Source organism: Sinohyriopsis cumingii, chromosome 6 (genome assembly GCF_028554795.1).
Source record: "Sinohyriopsis cumingii isolate HCF-2022 chromosome 6, ASM2855479v2, whole genome shotgun sequence".
Taxonomy (NCBI): domain Eukaryota; kingdom Metazoa; phylum Mollusca; class Bivalvia; order Unionida; family Unionidae; genus Sinohyriopsis; species Sinohyriopsis cumingii.
In genome coordinates, this window is record NC_142966.1 from 54,370,188 (window position 1) to 54,392,344 (window position 22,157).

Below are 22,157 nucleotides of genomic sequence, written 5' to 3' on the forward strand. Positions count from 1 at the left end.
ACAGAACACAATTCCAAGAATGTTTATGTATGTGTATTATTGCACCATGGGTGGATCACAATTTGATATACCATTAGTTTTGGTATATCTAATTGCTTTATACCAACACTTTAAAATCCATGTTATTTTTAATGTATGTGGAATATATATATATATATATATATATATATATATATATATATATATATATATATATATATATATATATATATACTGTGTATATAACACATTTCCTGGCTTCATGTTAAGGAGTCTTCTGCCAAGCTACAGGTCTTGAAAGGTCATGAACAAGCTAGCATTACAAAGACTGTGTCCACTTTACACAACAAAATTCACTATATAAATAAGTGCTACAAATCTGATTATAGACTCCAAAGCCCAGTCTAATTACATGCTACTGTAAGAACTGACATGGTACATAATCTGTGTGTATTCAAAGGCTGTTGACGAGTGGTATAATGGCTACCAATTTTTACACAAGCTGACAACCTCTTTAGATTCTATTGTGCAATGAGCCACCATTCTGAATAGATGCATTATCGGACCAAAGGAATACATTATATTAAAAGGGAATGAGGTATTATTAAGTAGGAAAATATTATCCCAAATGAAAGAACTGTCAAATTAGATAAATATGCTGCTGATACTTTGTCACAATTTTAATACAATAATAATGCATTCAATATCCTTAAATAAATACAACACTTCTGAGAAGCTGTACTTTCAATCCAGGACTGACCCCAGACAATATCTATATTTATACTGTGCTTGTTTAGTGGCATTTGTTTAATGAAATGAAAAGGATTACTTGAATGATGAAATAGATAGTTAAAAACCTGAATGATAAAACACATCAGTTAAAAAGCAATGTCATTAAAAGAGAACTTTCATCATCCCTCTGAGATGTACAACAGGCCTAATGAATCTTGCTGCATGTCATAAAAGGTGATGTACAACTTGCCTAATGAATCCTGCTGCATGTCATAAAAGGTGATGTACAACTTGCCTAATGAACTCTTGCCACATGTCTTAAAAGGTAACTAATGGAGGCAACCTTTTTGTCCTGGGATACATCATGTAATGATGGTTCAGCTTTGAAGGTCCTGAACTTTTTAAAGTTGTGGTTTATAACAAAAACCTGAATTTGTATTGTTATGTATATTTAATATATATATATATATATATATATATATATATATATATATATATATATATATATATATATATATATATATATATATATATATATGTAAAAATGGAGTTTCTGACTTCAGACATATTTTTAAGATGTTTATTAAAATATAAGTTCATGGGGTATCCTTGTTTACTACCACTCCAGTGGCCTAGTGGTTAGAGCAACCACCTCAGAAGTAGGAGGTCGTGGGTTCAATCCCCAGCTGAGTCATATCAAAGACTTACAAAAATGGTACTAACAGCTGCCTCGCTTGGCACTCAGCATTAAGAAGTTAGTGTTAGGACTGTTCAGCCTGGTGTCAGTACAATGTGACTGGGTGGGGCATCATGCTATATGTTTGCAGCACGATGCCCCAGTGCTAGACATCACTATCAACTATCACACTGCAGACATCGTAGTGATATGACTGAAAATGTTTTAAAGCGATGTTAAAAATCCAAATCACACACACACACATAGCCTTGTTTACTGAATTGGAATATTCTGGAAGAAAACTTTATTTACTTGATGGAAGTTTCCACTAGAAATTACCCACATCTATGAAATTCCAGAACAATCGATAGGTTAAGTGGGTATATGTATACATTGCTGATTTGATAAACAAAATTCATTTGTGTTTTCATACCAGTCTTTGAAAATCTATGATCATAGTTTATAATCCATGTTTAGAAAGTATTGCTATTGTAATTCATTATATGGAATTGATGTGGTTGATACATTTGTTCAACTAATCCTAATAACATTGGTAGGAATCAACATATTTGTTTAAATGGGAGTCCAGGCATTTTTAACTATAGTTGTGTTTAGTTATAATTTGAGAGGATTTATTTATTTCAACTATTTATTGGAATTATAACGTGCTCATTTACATTTTAAACTAAAACACTACTTTGGAAATTTGTGGGAACTCGTTTAAAGACATTCTGGATTACATCTCTGTGGTACATCAGGACTTTCAATATTTGGAATTCATTCAGAACATTCAACACTTCTGGACCTGAAAATAGGACATTTAGGATTATTTGGGATTTAAACAATACTGTTGTGTCTTTTGAATTTTCACTTTATATTTGGGAATTAGTTGAATGTATGTTAAATTTTACTTTAATTATTGGCTTCACCTCCTTTCTGTTACAAAATGTAAGACCACATAGTCATAACAGTTTTGATCATTTTTTGCCAATATTTTGTATGCCTTTTCTATTCAATTATTAAACATCCCTGGCATTCTTCAGACAGGATGTAACACTCCATTTAAGAAGAGCTGAGACAAGATTGTCAAGATTGCTGACAAGGTGGTCAACTGGATGTCAGCTTGGCTCAAGTTTCATTAAGGACCAAAGAAACATCATAGGAAATCTTGTTGGTGAAAACCCATGTTGATGTGATCGTCCACCTATAACATATTCAAGAGTGTAACTGTGAATGTTGGCCATATTGGATTGGCACCATTTTCAACTAACCATCACAAGAATCCTTCTGGTGAAAATCAAGTGTTTAAATGACTTTCCACTAGAAGGAATAGCAATGAATGAAAAAAAAAAAAATGATTTTCAAGATGGTTGGAATGGCATACATACTGAATCTCCAACCTGCACCATTTTAGCTTGGGAATAAAAAGATGTCTTTAGAAGTTCTTTGGTGAAAACTCTCTGTCAATATGACAATACATCCAGAAGAAGCAGACTGTCAATATGACAATACATCCAGATGAAGCAGGCTGTCAATATGACAATACATCTAGAAGAAGCAGACTGTCAATATGACAATACATCCAGAAGAAGCAGACTGTCAATATGACAATACATCCAGAAGAAGCAGACTGTCAATATGACAATACATCCAGAAGAAGCAGACTGTCAATATGACAATACATCCAGAAGTAGCAGACAGATTTTCAAGATGGCCATGGTGGCGATGGTTGATGTCCAAGTGACACCATTTTCAGTTATGAACTTAGACATTGGGATAAATGGGTATGCAAAGTTTTGTGGCAATCCAGCAATCAATGTGGCAATCCAGCAAGTATTTCAGGACTGGTGATCACATGCTAACAGACAGGTGGACAACAAGAAAAGGTTATGACATTGCAGATAATAAATGACAAACAAAAGGATTATTAACAATGAAAATTGTATGGTTTTAAAGATTCATTTATTTACAAAATGACATGATTGTGAAAGATTGTTTTTTTTATCTATCCTTTCATCACTGATGTGGAAATAAATCTGTTTTTGTTTATGAGGATTAATTTGTGCACTTTTAATTAAGAAAAAAGTTATCAGTATTCCTAATTTTTTCTTCCTCTGACTGACACTGAATTTGCTAATTCTAAAACAAAAATGAAGATACACTGCCCAATAGCACTTAATAATACAGATTTTAGTGATTTTGTCTCAAAGTGCTCAGGACCAGCATTATTAATGTTATAATCCACTCAATAATTTTCAATTTTTGCCCCATAATAAAGCCCAAGAAATCTAATCATTTCAATCACTAGGCAGTTTGTGTATTATCTAGTTTTAACTGTAAGAACTATGATGGCATGTCATTGCAAGATACCATGGTTCATTACAGAGTGCCAGGTTTTTATGGCCTCGTTTAGTTTTTTATTATAAGTATGTTAATTAAATAATCTATCAGGTGTGTTAGCTAATTATGTTTAATATAATCATAACATAATGCACTCTGCACTTCCAATAATAATCAAGTAACAAATACAATGTAACTGATACTTTACCATCAAATAAACTAATTATGCAAATCAGAATATCAATGAAAACTAAAGATCCAGCAGAAATTCCTATAAAAAGTTTACCAGACAATGGATAGATATGGACAGATGGATGGACAAATGTACATGCAAATGGTCAGACATAAAGATAAAATACATACATCAAAATACCAGTAAAGATTTCCACACTGCTTAGCAATATCACATTTTACTGACATAGTGGCCTGAGGTACTGACAGTTAAAAAATAATTTAATCCATGGCAAAGTACTCTCAACGACCTTCAAACTGACTCCCAAGATTTCCACTTTACAACCTGCTGCACACTTCGTGTATCCCACAATGTAAATCAGAAATCTTACTGAAAATCAAAACTCCATTTATTTGCTGCATACAAGTGTAAAACTATATACTGGATTATATCAAGTTTTGAATGGAGAAGAAAAGTATCAAATTCGTATCATAACAGCCTATCTTTTTTACCTGGTGAAAGAAAGTCAGAATAAACAAGAGCAGTGTTTATGGAATGTGAAAGTCCAACCATAGTATCTGACAAATGAACTATGCAAAACACATACACATGCATGCATGCACACATACACACACACATCACTGGGAATAAAATCATCACAAACCATTTGATGCCTCAGTACAATCTAAAAGATCAACATATATCTGAAGACATATAGAATTCTCAAAACATCCATCCATGGCAAGGTCAAATTCATGTATCCACTGCCATATTAGCTCATGCATAATGCACACCCCAAAAAGCAACACAGTACCATGTTATGAGCTAGCATCTGACTCATGGCAAGGTCAAATTCATGTATCCACTGCCATATTAGCTCATGCATAATGCACACCCCAAAAAGCAACACAGTACCATGTTATGAGCTAGCATCTGACTCATGGCAAGGTCAAATTCATGTATCCACTGCCATATTAGCTCATGCATAATGCACACCCCAAAAAGCAATACAGTTCCATGTTATGATCTAGCATCTGACTCATGGCAAGGTCAAATTCATGTATCCACTGCCATATTAGCTCATGCATAATGCACACCCCAAAAAGCAACACAGTACCATGTTATGAGCTAGCATCTGACTCATGGCAAGGTCAAATTCATGTATCCACTGCCATATTAGCTCATGCATAATGCACACCCCAAAAAGCAACACAGTACCATGTTATGAGCTAGCATCTGACTCATAATCCTAGGACCTTGGATTCAATGCCCATTCAGAAGAGCCCAGGACAGCTGCGCCTCAGCGTATCCTTGGAAAAGGCACACAACTTAAATTCCAAAGCATGCTATAGCCAATAACGTGTTGAAAGAAATACTAAACCAAGTAACTAAACTCTACAGACCATGATCTGCCAGTGCATTAGATGCCAGTGTTTGCTGTTAATTCTAATTATAGTCAAGACTGACTGGGTAAAAGCTTTACACAGAAGCAATTTTGATGTCCCTGTGCATGTCTGTGCATTCCAATTTCAGTTTTTAAATTAAGCTCAGTGTTAACATTTTTAATTTCTAGCCAAATAAAACTGGGTGCTTAAAAACAAAAAACTCTTGTAATTTCAGGCTATCAATGGAGACCCAGATCTACCAGTACATTATACTATAGCAGATTTGGGTCTAAGCTGTTCAGTCTGAAGATTGGTATACACAAATAAATATGACGTGGAAAGCTGTTATAGTTCATTAAGACTGGTATACACAAATAAATATGATGTGGAGAGCTGTGGTAATTCATTAAGATTGGTATACACAAATAAATATGACGTGGAGAGCTGTTATAGTTCATTAAGATTGGTATACACAAGTAAATATAATGTACTGAGCTGTGGTAATTCATTAAGATTGGTATACACAAATAAATATGATGTGGAGAGCTGTGGTAATTCATTAAGATTGGTATACACAAGTAAATATAATGTACTGAGCTGTGGTAATTCATTAAGATTGGTATACACAAATAAATGTGACGTGAAGAGCTGTTATAGTTCATTAAGACTGGTATACACAAATAAATATGATGTGGAGAGCTGTGGTAATTCATTAAGATTGGTATACACAAATAAATATGACGTGGAGAGCTGTTATAGTTCATTAAGATTGGTATACACAAGTAAATATAATGTACTGAGCTGTGGTAATTCATTAAGATTGGTATACACAAATAAATATGACATGGAGAGCTGTGGTAATTCATTAAGATTGGTATACACAAATAAATATGATGTGGAGAGCTGTGGTAATTCATTAAGATTGGTATACACAAATAAATATGATGTGGAGAGCTGTGGTAATTCATTAAGATTGGTATACACAAATAAATATGATGTGGAGAACTGTGGTAATTCATTAAGATTGGTATACACAAATAAATATGATGTGGAGACCTGTGGTAATTCATTAAGATTGGTATACACAAATAAATATGATGTGGAGAGCTGTGGTAATTCATTAAGATTGGTATACACAAATAAATATAATGTACTGAGCTGTGGTAATTCATTAAGATTGGTATACACAAGTAAATATGATGTGGAGAACTGTGGTAATTCATTAAGATTGGTATACACAAATAAATATGATGTGGAGAGCTGTGGTAATTCATTAAGATTGGTATACACAAATAAATATGATGTGGAGAGCTGTGGTAATTCATTAAGATTGGTATACACAAATAAATATAATGTACTGAACTGTGGTAATTCATTAAGATTGGTATACACAAATATGACGTGGAGAGCTGTTATAGTTCATTAAGATTGGTATACACAAGTAAATATAATGTACTGAGCTGTGGTAATTCATTAAGATTGGTATGCACAAATAAATGTGACGTGAAGAGCTGTTATAGTTCATTAAGATTGGTATACACAAGTAAATATAATGTACTGAGCTGTGGTAATTCATTAAGATTGGTATACACAAATAAATGTGACGTGAAGAGCTGGGATAGTTCATTAAGATTGGTATACACAAGTAAATATGACGTGGAGAGCTGTGATAGTTCATTAAGATTGGTATACACAAGTAATTATGATGTGGAGAGCTGTGGTAATTCATTAAGATTGGTATACACAAGTAAATATGATGTGGAGAGCTGTGATAGTTCATTAAGATTGGTATACACAAGTAAATATAATGTACTGAGCTGTGGCAATTCATTAAGATTGGTATACACAAGTAAATGTGACTTGGAGAGCTGTGATAGTTCATTAAGATTGGTATACACAAGTAAATATGACGTGGAGAGCTGTGGTAGTTCATTAAGATTGGTATACACAAGTAAATATGACGTGGAGAGCTGTGATAGTTCATTAAGATTGGTATACACAAGTAAATATGACGTGGAGAGCTGTGGTAGTTCATTAAGATTGGTATACACAAGTAAATATGACGCGGAGAGCTGTGATAGTTCATTAAGATTGGTATACACAAGTAATTATGATGTGGAGAGCTGTGGTAATTCATTAAGATTGGTATACACAAGTAAATATGATGTGGAGAGCTGTGATAGTTCATTAAGATTGGTATACACAAGTAAATATGACATGGAGAGCTGTGGTAGTTCATTAAGATTGGTATACACAAGTAAATATGATGTGAAGAGCTGTGATAGTTCATTAAGATTGGTATACACAAGTAAATATGACATGGAGAGCTGTGGTAGTTCATTAAGATTGGTATACACAAGTAAATATGACGCGGAGAGCTGTGATAGTTCATTAAGATTGGTATACACAAGTAAATATGACTTGGAGAGCTGTGATAGTTCATTAAGATTGGTATACACAAGTAAATATGACGTGGAGAGCTGTGGTAGTTCATTAAGATTGGTATACACAAGTAAATATGACGCGGAGAGCTGTGATAGTTCATTAAGATTGGTATACACAAGTAAATATGACTTGGAGAGCTGTGATAGTTCATTAAGATTGGTATACACAAGTAAATATGACGCGGAGAGCTGTGATAGTTCATTAAGATTGGTATACACAAGTAAATATGACGCGGAGAGCTGTGATAGTTCATTAAGATTGGTATACACAAGTAAATATGACGTGGAGAGCTGTGGTAGTTCATTAAGATTGGTATACACAAGTAAATATAACATGGAGAGCTGTGATAGTTCATTAAGATTGGTATACACAAGTAAATATGACGTGGAGAGCTGTGGTAGTTCATTTGGTTAAGTACCAAACTAATTCATCAGTCCTGTGTTCAATACCCATATAGGCCATCCTAGACTGGCTCTCTGAGTGTCCTTGGGAAAGACACTTCTTTGCCATGACATAGTCAATAATGTGTTGAAAGTGCGATTACTGTTCTACCATGATCTACTTACTCATCATCCCAACAGACCATCACAATGCATATTTGCCTAATTCTGACCAAAAACAACAGGAAATAAATCTGAGTTAAGACTTTTGATTGAATTTCATACTGTACTAAAGGTTTTTCTCCCTGAGATGATTCAGAGAGAGGTATTACATTAACCAGAGTTTATTAAAATATTGATTTTTCTAAGAAACAAAGAGAAAGTTTACCATGCCTTCAATGAAAAATGTAGACATTAGAATTAAATAACAATGGAAATAATGCCAAAATACAATCACTTTTAACATAAGATTAAATGTGTCATTTTTGACACAAGCGAACTATAAATTCTCATAATGCACTGTTCCAAAGCCAGCATTTTTTCATTTTAAATTGTAATGGGCACTGCCAAATCTGGAAACTCTGAGCCAAATTAAAACAGGAAGCAAGACACCCAACTAGACCTGATATCATTCACCTATATATGTTGGTGTCAAAGGCAAATGTAAAAAGGGAGGTGCCTTGTGGTGTGGACACTTATGTCAGTATAATTTCCAGCTTTTTTGTAGTCATTTGTAGTATTTGACTTATTGTCTTAGTATGTGTTTCAACATTTGAGAAATTTCAGCTGGTGCACTAACATCTTTTGTATGAATTTGAAAGGTTTTTCATGGTAGGACTCTACCTATCATGTTTGATTGGATATGGTAAGGCAGTTCTGGAAAGTCATTCTAAAAGATTTTTCAACATGAGTATCAACAGTTTTACTTGATGAAAGATAAGTTTCATATGTAGCTTGTACAGCCAGGCACGTGCTACTCTACTGCAAGTAGAGGCAGCCTGAATAGAACCCTGATAAGAATCTGTTTCAAGAAAACTCAAAGCAAGTTTGGTCAAAACTGGCTTTGTCATTCGTTAGAAAAAGTTGAAAATAGATTTTCCATATAGTTGTTATGGAACCCATCTATTTCTTGGGGTGTCACATAGGACACAATTTTGACAGCACATTTCCAAAGAAACAATCTTACCATGTTTTATAAAAACTGACTTGGTCATTCTTAACACATTAACCCCTGGAGGTTTTTGTCATTTTTGCCTGAAAATCGAGCAGGAAATACATTTTGAAAGCTATTTCTGAATAGATCCAAAAACACAAAATCCCCGGTGATCTTTCAATAACATACTGCCTAGTTGTGTTAGAAACATCGTTTTTCATTGGCTATTTGATTTACGCATGAGCATAAGGCTAAAAGTTCTTTATTTTATTGCTAAACGGAGCCTTTATTTTTGTAGCAAGACCACTCTTTATTCCAAATGTCCATCTTATCCTACTTTTTCCATTATCTGTCTGTCTGCAGTTCAGACCAGTTTGCCTTAGATCTAAGACCAAAAAGTCTAAAATCCAGACAAATATCGGATTCAGACCACTGTCAAATTTTGGGTAGAAAAAAGTTGGGTCCAAAAAATTTGGTTTTTTTATCTGTATTTTGTAGTGCAACTAGATATTCCAGATTATTTGGTATCATTGTAGAGCTACTTAAGTCTACCTTTCTATAATACCACCCACTTTAGTGTATCATGCATGACCATGACGCTACAGAGCTCAGCAGTAGGCTACTACCTCCTGCCCCGTTAAGTCGTCGCTAGGGGTTAATGTGTTAAGAAGTTGAAAATAAGTTTTCGATATAGTTGTTAAGGAAGCCACACTGCTAATAGAAGATTCATCCTGGATAAAATTTGGTACAGCAAGTATTACAATCATTCCTACAAAGTTCGACAAGAACTGGCTCAGCCATTCTAAAGAAGTTGGAAAAAAAAGTGGTAAAGCTCGTCCTGAGAAATACTTCTTCTAAGTTTGATCACAAGCAAAAAGCAGCAATACTTTTTCCACTGGTTGCTAAGGAAACCACACCAATTCTGGTGGAGTCGTCCAGATTGCCTTGTAAACATTCTTACAAAATTTTGATCAACATTTTCTCAGCCATTATAAAGAGGCCAAATCCAGGTTTCTCGTACTGTTATTATGGAGGCCATTGCTAGACACATTGGACATAATGTCGATAAAGTATGGAATACAAAATCCTAGTAAGTTTCATAAAAACAAGCTCAACTATTCTGGGCAAGCAGTCAAAAAAAGGTTTTTGAAACAGGCTGCTAAGGAAGCCACACCACTGCATGGGAAGCCACTCTTGAGACACAATTTTGATACAGTATTTCCAAAGAAACACATCTACCAAGTCTGAACAAAACTGACTGAGCTGTTCTGGACAAGAAGTCAAAAGTAGAGTTTCCATTTGGTTTATGTTGTAGTCACTCTACTTGTATGAAAGATACCCATAACAAAATTCTGGAAGACCATGTATTGAGGGATATTCCTACCAAGCCTGCTTTGAAACTGACTGAGCAGTATTTGAGAAGTTGAAAATAGCAAAGTGAACAAATGACACACAATGAACAATGGATGAAGCAAACAGGGCCATAAAATACACCCACTTGATTTTATGGCCAGGAAGCTAATATATCGTGAAAAATGTACCAATCAATGTTATAGTTTCCAAATCAGTCTTTATTACGGTAAATACTTTTCTTGGAGTATGGATGATTTAAATATTGAATGTGGTATCTCAAAGAAAAAGTTGAAAACTTATGAGAACTGGCATAGCCATATTAAATAATGTATCAGGTTAATAAAATGCATTTGTCAATATATCAATTGCTAACATTTTTACTATTTCAAAGTTATAAGACACAGAAGTTTCTCGTCATTGCAAATCTTATGCAAGTAACAAACCCGGTTACACATCAGTCGCAGATGAAAGAAACTGGATCAGTGAGGAAAATAACTGCAGTGTTAAATTTACAAAAGAAAAATGAGATAGTGATTTCTTATTTATTTTATATTGTTATACAGTTCAATGCACTAAAATATAAATATGAAAATGATTTGTTTGATAACTTATTTGGTGTCAAGTAGGAACAATTCATTTGTTCTACCCATTACTGACCAGAATGTTGGCAGCATGTGCTTCCCAACAAATTGCTTTGTACTCTGGAAGCATACACCTTCTAGTGATTGAAAATAAGCTCTCTTGAGCTTCAATGAAGAACACAGGACTTTAATGATCCTAAATATAAATAAATCGGCAATAATCATCTATCCATTATTCACAATGAAATAGTTACTACTGCAGGAGTGTGGTGACGAGAAATATTGTTGGCATTCTTTGAATTACACTAAAGATGATTAACATGCCAAAGACTAAATGACACTCACAAGGGAGATGGGGGGGGGGGGTATATTTGTAATGGTATTTAAAACATATTCTAGGCTACATCATGCAAAGGCAATGAGAGCTAAGTGCCTTTCCCAATGCCACACAGTCAATCAAACCCACAAACTTTGGATTAGGAATCCTACACTCTACCAACCGAGCAACTCCCCAATGTCAGTAGTACATAATCTATTTAGTATTTTTCTTTGGTCACTCTCTAAAAACAGAAAACTCTAAAGCTGATGCATCCAAAACAAAACGAAGTAAAATTTACTTAGCACAGGTGGCAGGGTCCAGTTTCGTAAATTGGCCCCTGGCAAATTTTTAATTTAGGCTTTGGTGTGACTTTTTCAGCTATTATTGTTTACTATTTAAAGAAATGAATATATTTGTGAAGTAGGTGTTTTGGGCTTGTGTTGTTCTTGAAATTGATGTCAGGCATGTTCACCTTCAATAGTTACTCTGCAGTATGTTGATAGTGAAATACCAATAGTCAGCTAGGAAGAAGAGCTAGTCTCCCATAGCAGTAAACACGTGGGTTTGGGGCAAGTAAAATATCTCAAAGATGGCTTGGATGACAACTATTTTCAATTGCAACATCCTGTTTAGTACACACTGTTTTGCAGAATTGTCATCTAGGAAAAGGGCTTGTGTTTGCACTGAGTATCACATGGTGTCAAAAATTACCTTCGGACATGAAAATTGCAGGTAGAAATTTGGGGTTGGGTTGCATAAACTTCATCTGCTATGAACTGCCGTTGACTTCTTTGGTCAAGTGAATAATATTATTATTCTTTGTTTTAATATAGGTAACCAAAAATATGGATCTTTTTGACCTCACTTGTGTATTTGATTCTTTATGATTTTTTTTAAATACTTGGTCGCTGATTATGGCTATAAATTGGTACATAAAAACTGGCCCCTGCCCACACAGGCACCAGCAAATCTGAAACGGGATGGAAGGCCACTTAACAAAGAATGACAGTACAGTAGATACAAGGTACTTACTGAGAGTATTGTGCTCTGTTAACCAGTTTTCATTAAACACAGACTGAGAAACTGCAAAAAAATTAAAGAATGCCAAAAGTTGGAAACAAACATAAAATAACTTACTGTATCAGGCTACAGCATATCATAAGTTTAAATTACTGAATCCCATCAACATTAAATATGATTTTTCCATTTCAGATAAGCATCACAACTGAGCAACAAGGCAATTTTTCTGTACCATATCCTGATCTCCAAAGATTAATACATGCTGAATTGAATTTCATTCGGGACATCAATGAATGTTAATTCTTCATCTCCATGCCTTATCTGAGAAAAAAGCTGAGAGGAGTAGTGGTTTTTATTCCTGGACATACACAGGGTCAGTTTTCATGCTTGTGATACATTATAGTGATAAACCCATTCTTTTCATGTTTGGAAAAATAACAACCCTGCTGACCACACTAACCACACTTCACCCAACCACAACTCCTTTCCTAAAATTATCTTCAAAATTGAAAAGAGCATAAAAAGATCAACAAAATCCTGTTGACTGCAAGATTGATGTTTTTACCATCTGGTGTGGCATCAATCCACCTCTTTATCTGGTTGTCTTGATCACATGATGGGGCACATCTGCTTTTGGGGGGGGGGGGGGGCAATGGTGGGCCAATAATCATGGTGATGATGGAAATCTACACCAATTATCAGTTTTACACATACAGAACAACAAGAACATCTACATCAGCTGTGGGAACATGCAACTGCAGCTCGCAATGAGCAAATGCCTGCAGTTAACTATTCATATACATCTCTCTCTCTCTTTCTCCCTCTCTCGGCAGACTGTTGTCTTCATCTTTGGGGATGGGTGTAATAGTGAAGTTTCGAATGTACATATAGCAAATCAAAATCTCTGTTAAATAGGAGAATGTATCTACACTGCACATTAACAACCCTAACATTAAGTTTAATCTTTAAATTATTCATTTAAGATGAATGAAGAATTCATTCCATACTTCTGAGAAATACTGCTTCCTTTAATCAAAGTTCTCCAGTTATAGTCCATGATGTTGTGCACCATAATTTGTGTAAGGACTGATCCTGCAATCAGTGGTCCATAATGTTGTGCACCATAATTTGTGTAAGGACTGATCCTGCAATCGGTGGTCCATGATATTGTGCACCATAATTTGTATAAGGACTGAACCTGCAACCAATGGTCCATGATGTTGTGCACCATAATTTGTATAAGGACTGAACTTGTAATAAATGGTCCATAATGTTGTGCACCATAATTCGTGTAAGGACTAAACCTGCAATCAATGGTCCATGATGTTGTGCACCATAATTTGTGTAAGGACTGAACCTGCAATCAGTGGTCCATGATGTTGTGCACCACAATTTGTATAAGGACTGAACCTGCAATCAGTGGTCCATGATGTTGTGCACCATAATTTGTATAAGGACTGAACCTGCAATGAGTGGTTACTGTATGGTGTAATGGACCACTGATAAAGAAGAATATGATGCCAAACATTAGGCGTGAATATTGTTTTTATGTTACAAAACAATTAGGTGTGAGTACTGTTGTTTTATGCTATGATACCATTTATACTGACATCGGAATGGGTTTATTGGTATTCAATGATCATCCTGAAAACATCTCAATCTCCAATACACAACTGAATGTTAATACAAGAACAGCTTTCAGTGACAAATATAAACTGTTAACATCAACATCATTTACCAAAATGGAGAAATAATTAATTCAACCAATTGGACTAAAATTAAAGATTGCTGATGACATGTGTAAACAGATGTAGACATTACATGAATTTATTACATTACATGAATTTTCGAATCAAGTAAACCAAGATTTGTTAAGAATTAAATCACAATATTATATCAATTAGGTAAAAGACAGGTCATTTTAGTGTATTCATTTTATAAGACAATCGACAATGAAGTCATGAAATGAGCAATGTGACTTGAGTATATTCTTTTTATAAAACGTTTGACAATGAAGTCAGGAAATGAACAATGTGACTTGACAAGGATGGTCCAACTTACCATATACACTTGCTTATAAGTTAAGTTGTAATGTAAATAACAAAGATCATGATCAGACACAGCATAACCTACCTGCAGATCAGGGTTTATCTTGTTTGTTCTACTGATTAATCCTATCAAACTGCACAGACCAAGATCTGCTGACACATTATGTGATGGAGGATCTGAGTCTGTGCATTCTGCAGTAGGATTATAAGTGATTATGTACAGTAAATTGTTGTGATAGTGTTTATATTGGACATATTATAAACAGATCTAATTAAGTAAGTTTTGCATGTACATTTTTTTAATAAATTTATTATATTTTTTAGCATCTGTTGTGCCTTTGCCCCAAGGAGAACAATTTCAAAACTGAACTTCTTACTGCAACCAGTATATATTTCTCTTTTGTCACAGCTATCAATTGATATTAACTTGTAAATAATGACAATAACTAATAATATATAACTTAAGACATCTTGATTTTCACAATGCAAAATAATATAGATTGTTCATGTGAATCCCATTACAAGTATTTGTCTTACACTGCAATAATTAAAAGGGCCAATTTCAAAATTACTTTCATAAAAGAGTACAAATTATACAGTTGCTGCTTCTGACCAAACATATCAAAAAATATTCATCTACTTGTAATTACCTGCAATTTGTACATGTAATTTACCTATTAAACAGAAGTCTACCTATTATTTACCTGCAATTTGTACATGTAATTTACCTATTAAACAGATTTGTCTACTTGTAATTTACCTACAATTTTTACCATCTGATTTAACAGACTCTAATTCCCTTTTTTTTAATAAATTTGTTAGAATCATTCCAAGAAAATGTAATGTGCCGCTGACAAGTGTGGGCTGGTTAGTATTCTAAATGTCATTATGGATTGTCATATAATAAGTATTTATGGGCATCTGCTCTCTCCTGGATCAAACATCACCAAAAAAATCAAGGTCTTAATATTGAACCATAAAAGCAGCAATACAACACAGCACAAGGCATACTCAAGGAGACAGCTCTTGTCATTATCTGCCAGACTGAATTTTTCTCTCATGCTCTAGTAATGTTAATCTAAGTTACAAGATATAAACAGTTTACATGTCCCCTCCCCTCCAATACAGCAAGTAAACACAGTTTAGAATTAAGATGTTAACCAGTTGGCCAGGAATATATCCCTGAGGTGACAGAGGTGGTCAGAGCAGATACATATGACAAGATGTTATCCCACATAAAGAGACTTGTACTTTATACAAAAGTTGATTTAACTCGTAGGCCAAAATTGCACTGAAGTGTAATTAGACTTTACACATACCTCATGATTCACATACAGTATAAGGAATGTTCAAAAAGGTCAGTCCCAGACACAACAAGGCCAGACGTCTTTCTTGAGCTTTTACTAATACTGCAACATTGCATTTATCAGAATCTTACCACTTATTGATTTCTATCATTTTTTCATATTAAAGTTAAACAAATCTGACTGCTTAGAAATAGTTTCATCTCTATTATCAGATAGAACACCGTATGTTGGAGCATCTGGTGGGACACTGAATGTGTCATCCAAGGGCGAGTCAAGTGCAACCTGCCTCAATGCATTATTAAAAGGGACACTCAGCTCCAGTTTTCCTGGCATGATACATATAACCAATAAATTATTGAATGTGACATTAAAAACCAAATATTAACTACATGATATATTATTATTATTATTTATATTATACTGTATACTCATGTATAAGCTGTCACTGCCATAACATAATGTGACTTCAAATCAGGGTCCATCTTATTTGTGCTAAGAATTACATCTAACAAACTGTAAAGACCCAGATCTGCCAGTGCATTATCCGACAGCAGATCTGGATCTGTGCAGTTTGCAGTTGGATACGTTCTATAAATGAGTATATATGGTACTTGAAATCCCTGGAGACAAGGAGACATGGTGGTTTAATGGTGGAGCACAAAACTCGTAAACTCTATATCCCACCAATCGAGTCCAAGTCAGATGCCTCGGTATGTCCTTCCCGGAAAGGTACTAAGCTACCATTTCCTCAGCCTGATATAGCCAAAAATGCGTTAACAATGCTGTGAAAACCAACAAAAATAAATCATTGGAGACGTGAAATGGAACATTTCTAAAATGTATATTTTGTGTCTGTTGTTAACAGTTATCTTTGCTATTCAAAATCCCTTTTTATTTCAATGAGTGTATAAACAGACCTACATTTCATTTTTACTTTACTCTGTGTTTGTTGAAATGCATATTTCCTCATATTGCATCACTCAAAATGGCAACAACTTAAATATCCAACCACACAATCAAAATTACCTTAAGTGATATATCAACAACTGTCGACAAAATTCTCTTTTATACTGATCAAGGTGGACCACTGACCAGTTGGACTAAGCCAATTTTTTTCAGTTCTTGTGCAATTAACTCCCTACTACTGTCTTGCATTTTACTGTAGTCCTACCTCACTAGCATATTTATCAAGACCTCACTGAATCTTTTACCAATATAACATGCACAAAATTTATCCTGCTAATAACTATTCTTTACTTTATGATGAATTTTCACAAAATATTTTGTAAGGACTCAGTCATGTTGTTTAAATAAATGTCCATATTTTCAAAATAAAATTTAAAGAAGTGCATATACCATATACAATAGCTTATCTGGCAACTGCAAACTGCACAGACCCAGATTTTGCTGTCACATAATGCACCAGCAGATCTGGGTCTCTGCAGATTGTTAGGAGTAATCAGAAGAACAAACAAGTTTGACCCTGATCTGCAGGTGCATTATACTATGGTAGATCTGGATCTTTCTTTCCAGCTTGACTTGACTTATAATCAAGTATATACGGCACAAGTACTATTAAGTAGGTGAAGCACAGTCAATGGATCAGTTCTACATTGACAAGAGAATCAACCTTCACAAAACGCATTAGCTACATCAATATGACATGCATATATCTCCCTTAGATTTGTGAGTAATCATTTTTTTTGTCATTCTTAGCTACTTTGGAGCAATAATGGTCCAATTACATTGATAAAACAACTGCTTAAGAATGCTTTCTTGGAATAATGAGTGAAATAATAACTTTTTATGGTGTGAAATAAAACTTTGTGGCTGCCATTATGGCCATATACAGTTCATAAAACTATCATCAAATTATCAAAGTCAACATAGATGTATTGCAATTTGAATTAAATACTTTTAACTATAGATTACAGTGTCATAACTATAGATTACAGTGTCATAACTATATCAAATAACTGCATTTATAGCATAGCTCTCAGGGATTTACAAATCTCACCAAGTCAGCTTACCCTGGGCAAACTGATTTGATTTGCCCTTGGGAAATATATCTGCTCCCAAACACAAGTCAAACACAAGTAAAACGATAAGATAAAATATGTAATATTTTAAGGAAATTCACTTTTTTGCCACCTAGATAAGATTTCATCAACAATAATAAAAGATAGACTGTTTGTTATGATGTAGCTATACTCACAAAGGATGGGTTTGTACACTTAGTTTATCCATTTTTTAACAATTATCATCCAGACACCTTGAAATCTGCAACATCCATCCAAATATTTGACAAGCTGACCCTTGAGATTGAGGAAACTTACTTTTATCCATTTCACTGTTTGCACAGCGGTAAGTACATATCAGTCTAATTATCACATATAGAAAAAACAGATCAAGAACACTGCCCATGGTTGCAAAATTTTGGTGTCATGATCATGTTTGGAATAAAATCTTTCTGGTTGTTAATCCTTACAGACAAATGCCTTTTTATTTTAAAACAAACCTTTCATAGAAATCCCACAAGTTATTTTATTACCAGTTAACACCTACTCACCTTAAAATCAGTAACATGCGTCAAAACAATCTTAGACAAGCCCATAGTTTAGAGTCAGCAAGATCACAAACTGCACAAACTTTGGTTAGGACATAGAAGTTGCAAATACCAAATACAAACAAATATTACGATTAAAATGTAGTCAAAAGAAATATTTATTCTTAATTTGTCAAAACTTGTTTTAAATAGCAAATATTTAAATTATGATGTCTATGCGAGAAACTGCAATACTGACCCTGGCAGTGACAAAAACGGAAATAACATGATAGATAAAAAAAACTGGCCAGTCATGCAATAGAAAAATGTGGTATATATTACCACTAAATAATGGTGCTGATATTTGTACTGCATGTGGCAAGATCATAGGGTATAAACTAGGGAATACAACCGCTTTCTATTTCTATCACTATAACCTGAGCCTGATCGGGCCAAACATGAACTTGTCCAGGCAGTGGATTTTCAAATCCCTACTAGTTCTATTAATATCATATACTGTGATGCAATAGAAATAAATCAGTGATCTGATGCCGTCAAATTAAAGTGACGGTGAAGTCTAGAAATATGCATAATTAAAACAAATTAGGCATATTAAGATACAGAACAGTGAAAATATGAACAATATCCATCAAAGTAGTTTCAAAGATTAATGATACATTTGGAAAAGAAACTCAATATTGTCTTATTAACTTTTCCTGATTTTGATAAAGTCACAGATGAGGAGACTTTTTCACAAATTTGAATATTATTTAAATGTAAGCAAACTTTTTTCCCTTGTTTCTTTTTACATAAAACATCAAAATTAAATTCATATAATTATACTGATAAAAACAATTTTTGTCAGGAAAAGTAAATTCAATTTATTTTGCAAATAAACAAAGCTGAAATTTACAATTTAAAAAAATTAAAATTAACTTTCCTGCAGAGATAAGTGAGTTTGTATGTATGAATATATGTATATCTGTAGCGAGTTTACTGGCAGACCACTGCAATCCTTTTGATACAATGTGGACTTAAGTTCCAAAAGCGTAAAGCTAAAAACTGCAAAACATTAAGGAAAATAGACCCTTCCAAAAATACAGTATTAAAAAAAAGATAAAGATGTTAAACTTCTTTCAAAAGTATATAAAATAAAACAATACTATAATGAAAATATAATATTACATTATAAAAAAAATAAATCTTTAAAGAATAGAGTCTATTCCTTTCATAGTAACTACATCTGTAACATCTCCATTAAGCTTCATACCCGAGTTAACACCAAAAAAAAGCTTTTGACAACTTCTGCCCAAATGGATGGAAGTTGACAGACTCGACAAGGACGTCTTCCACAGTCAGTGGACACTCAGTATTGTATGCACTCCTATTTGAGTTCACACCTTTGTGAGACCGTTCCACTGGCCTACTGGTTAGAGCGTCTGCCTTGGATGTGGGAGGTCACAGGTTTGAACCCTGGCTGAGTCATACCAAAGACTTCTAAAAATGGTACTAGCAGCTGACTCACGAGGCACTCAGCATTAAGAGATTAGTATTAGGACTGGTCACCCTGGTGTCAAGATAATGTGACTGGGTGGGACATCATAGCAATATGTCTGAAAATGTTTTAAAGCTACTTTAATAATCCAAATCACTCATACACCTTCATGAGGCATGCGTGGGTCAGGTAAGCACAATACTTCATCTCTACATGATGTACTACATGAGGTTCGTCATTAATGATTAGTTGGAATCTGCTTGCAGAGTTTTCATAACCTGCATACATGATATTCTGTGAAATAGACGACTGTGCTGCTTCATCTGCCATTTAATTATCCTAAATACCAACAAGACTAGGCAGCCAATAGTCCAAAGATTATAAGCAAATCATGTTTCAATAAAATATGGGATGCATGTATTAACTAATGCACTGTCAAGTTCAAGAATTTGCAGGACTTTTAGTTTGGAATTGGAATACGACAAAATGCTCACATTTGTTTTTGTGAGAGTTTGATATAGTTCAAATATCAGAGTATAGCTGCAATTTCTGTGGTAAAAAATGGTGGTTTAGACGGTACCTGGGTGGATGGTGTTGTGGGTATTGCAAAATCAGCTGCAACCTTGTATACAGGAATGAATGGCAAGTATACAAGGTGTTCCAATGTCATTAAATTTACTCTAAAACATGAGTCTCCCAAAGGGATTAAGGTTCCACTTGGCAAAAAGAATTTCCAGAAATTCAAGATAAGATCATTTCTTTCTTTTATCTGTCAAGTGTTTAAACATCTGTGATATTCTACAGTGCTAACAAGATTTTCAAATTAGCTGTTGTGGTGGACATATTGGTTTTCAGTTTGGCACAAATTTCATTTAAGACACAGCAGATATCATGAGATCTTTTGATGAAAACACAATGTCATAATAATCATCCAATCAGGGGGAAGCAGTGACAATATATTTTCTTTCCTTTTTCTATTATGACCAACTAATAGCATAAGAAGTCTTTTAGTGAGAAGCCCAAGTTAATATGAACATCCATGCAGGAGTAGCCATAACAAATTTTCAAGATGGTCACTGTGGCAGCTATAGTGAATGTCTTTCAGCAAAAAACCCATGCTGATATAACCATCTGTTCTTGAGGATTAGCGACAAGATTTTTAAGATGGCTTCTGTAGCAGTCATACTGGTCAGCTTGACACCATTTTCATGTAGGACCAACTAGGCTTCATAAGAAACCTAGTAAAATATTTTCAATGGCTGAAATAGCTACCATATTGGACACCAGGTCAGCACTATTATTATTTAGGACCAAGTAGACCTCAGTGAAAACCCCATGGTGATATGACCATACACTGAAAACCCCATGGTGATATGACCATACACTGAAAACCCCATGGTGATATGACCATACACTGAAAACCCCATGGTGATATGACCATACACTGAAAACCCCATGGTGATATGACCATACACTGAAAACCCCATGGTGATATGACCATACACTGAAAACCCCATGGTGATATGACCATACATTGAAAACCCCATGGTGATATGACCATACATTGAAAACCCCATGGTGATATGACCATACATTGAAAACCCCATGGTGATATGACCATACATTGAAAACCCCATGGTGATATGACCATACATTGAAAACCCCATGGTGATATGACCATACATTGAAAACCCCATGGTGATATGACCATACATTGAAAACCACATGGTGATATGACCATACATTGAAAACCCCATGGTGATATGACCATACACTGAAAACCCCATGGTGATATGACCATACATTGAAAACCCCATGGTGATATGACCATACACTGAAAACCACATGGTGATATGACCATACATTGAAAACCACATGGTGATATGACCATACACTGAAAACCCCATGGTGATATGACCATACATTGAAAACCACATGGTGATATGACCATACACTGAAAACCACATGGTGATATGACCATACAATGAAAACCCCATGGTGATATGACCATACATTGAAAACCACATGGTGATATGACCATACATTGAAAACCACATGGTGATATGACCATACACTGAAAACCACATGGTGATATGACCATACATTGAAAACCACATGGCGATATGACCATACATTGAAAACCACATGGTGATATGACCATACATTGAAAACCACATGGTGATATGACCATACACTGAAAACCCCATGGTGATATGACCATATACTG

The 22,157-nt window shown here is 34.5% G+C and overlaps 1 protein-coding gene and 1 long non-coding RNA gene across 2 annotated transcripts in view; one reads left to right on the forward strand and one right to left on the reverse strand.

Moving 5' to 3' along the window:
- LOC149796957 (teneurin-m-like) overlaps nucleotides 1–22,157 on the reverse strand; it is a 432,723-nt gene that overhangs the window by 295,842 nt on the left and 114,724 nt on the right. The window contains exon 4 of the mRNA XM_089961631.1: nucleotides 12,548–12,598. The gene's annotated coding sequence lies outside the window, so the exon portion shown is untranslated. The remainder of the gene's footprint in view (nucleotides 1–12,547; nucleotides 12,599–22,157) is intronic.
- Nucleotides 410–16,280, forward strand: LOC149796958 (uncharacterized). The gene is made up of 3 exons (XR_016421757.1): nucleotides 410–577; nucleotides 12,728–12,908; nucleotides 16,103–16,280. It is a non-coding gene; the product is annotated as an uncharacterized LOC149796958 (long non-coding RNA).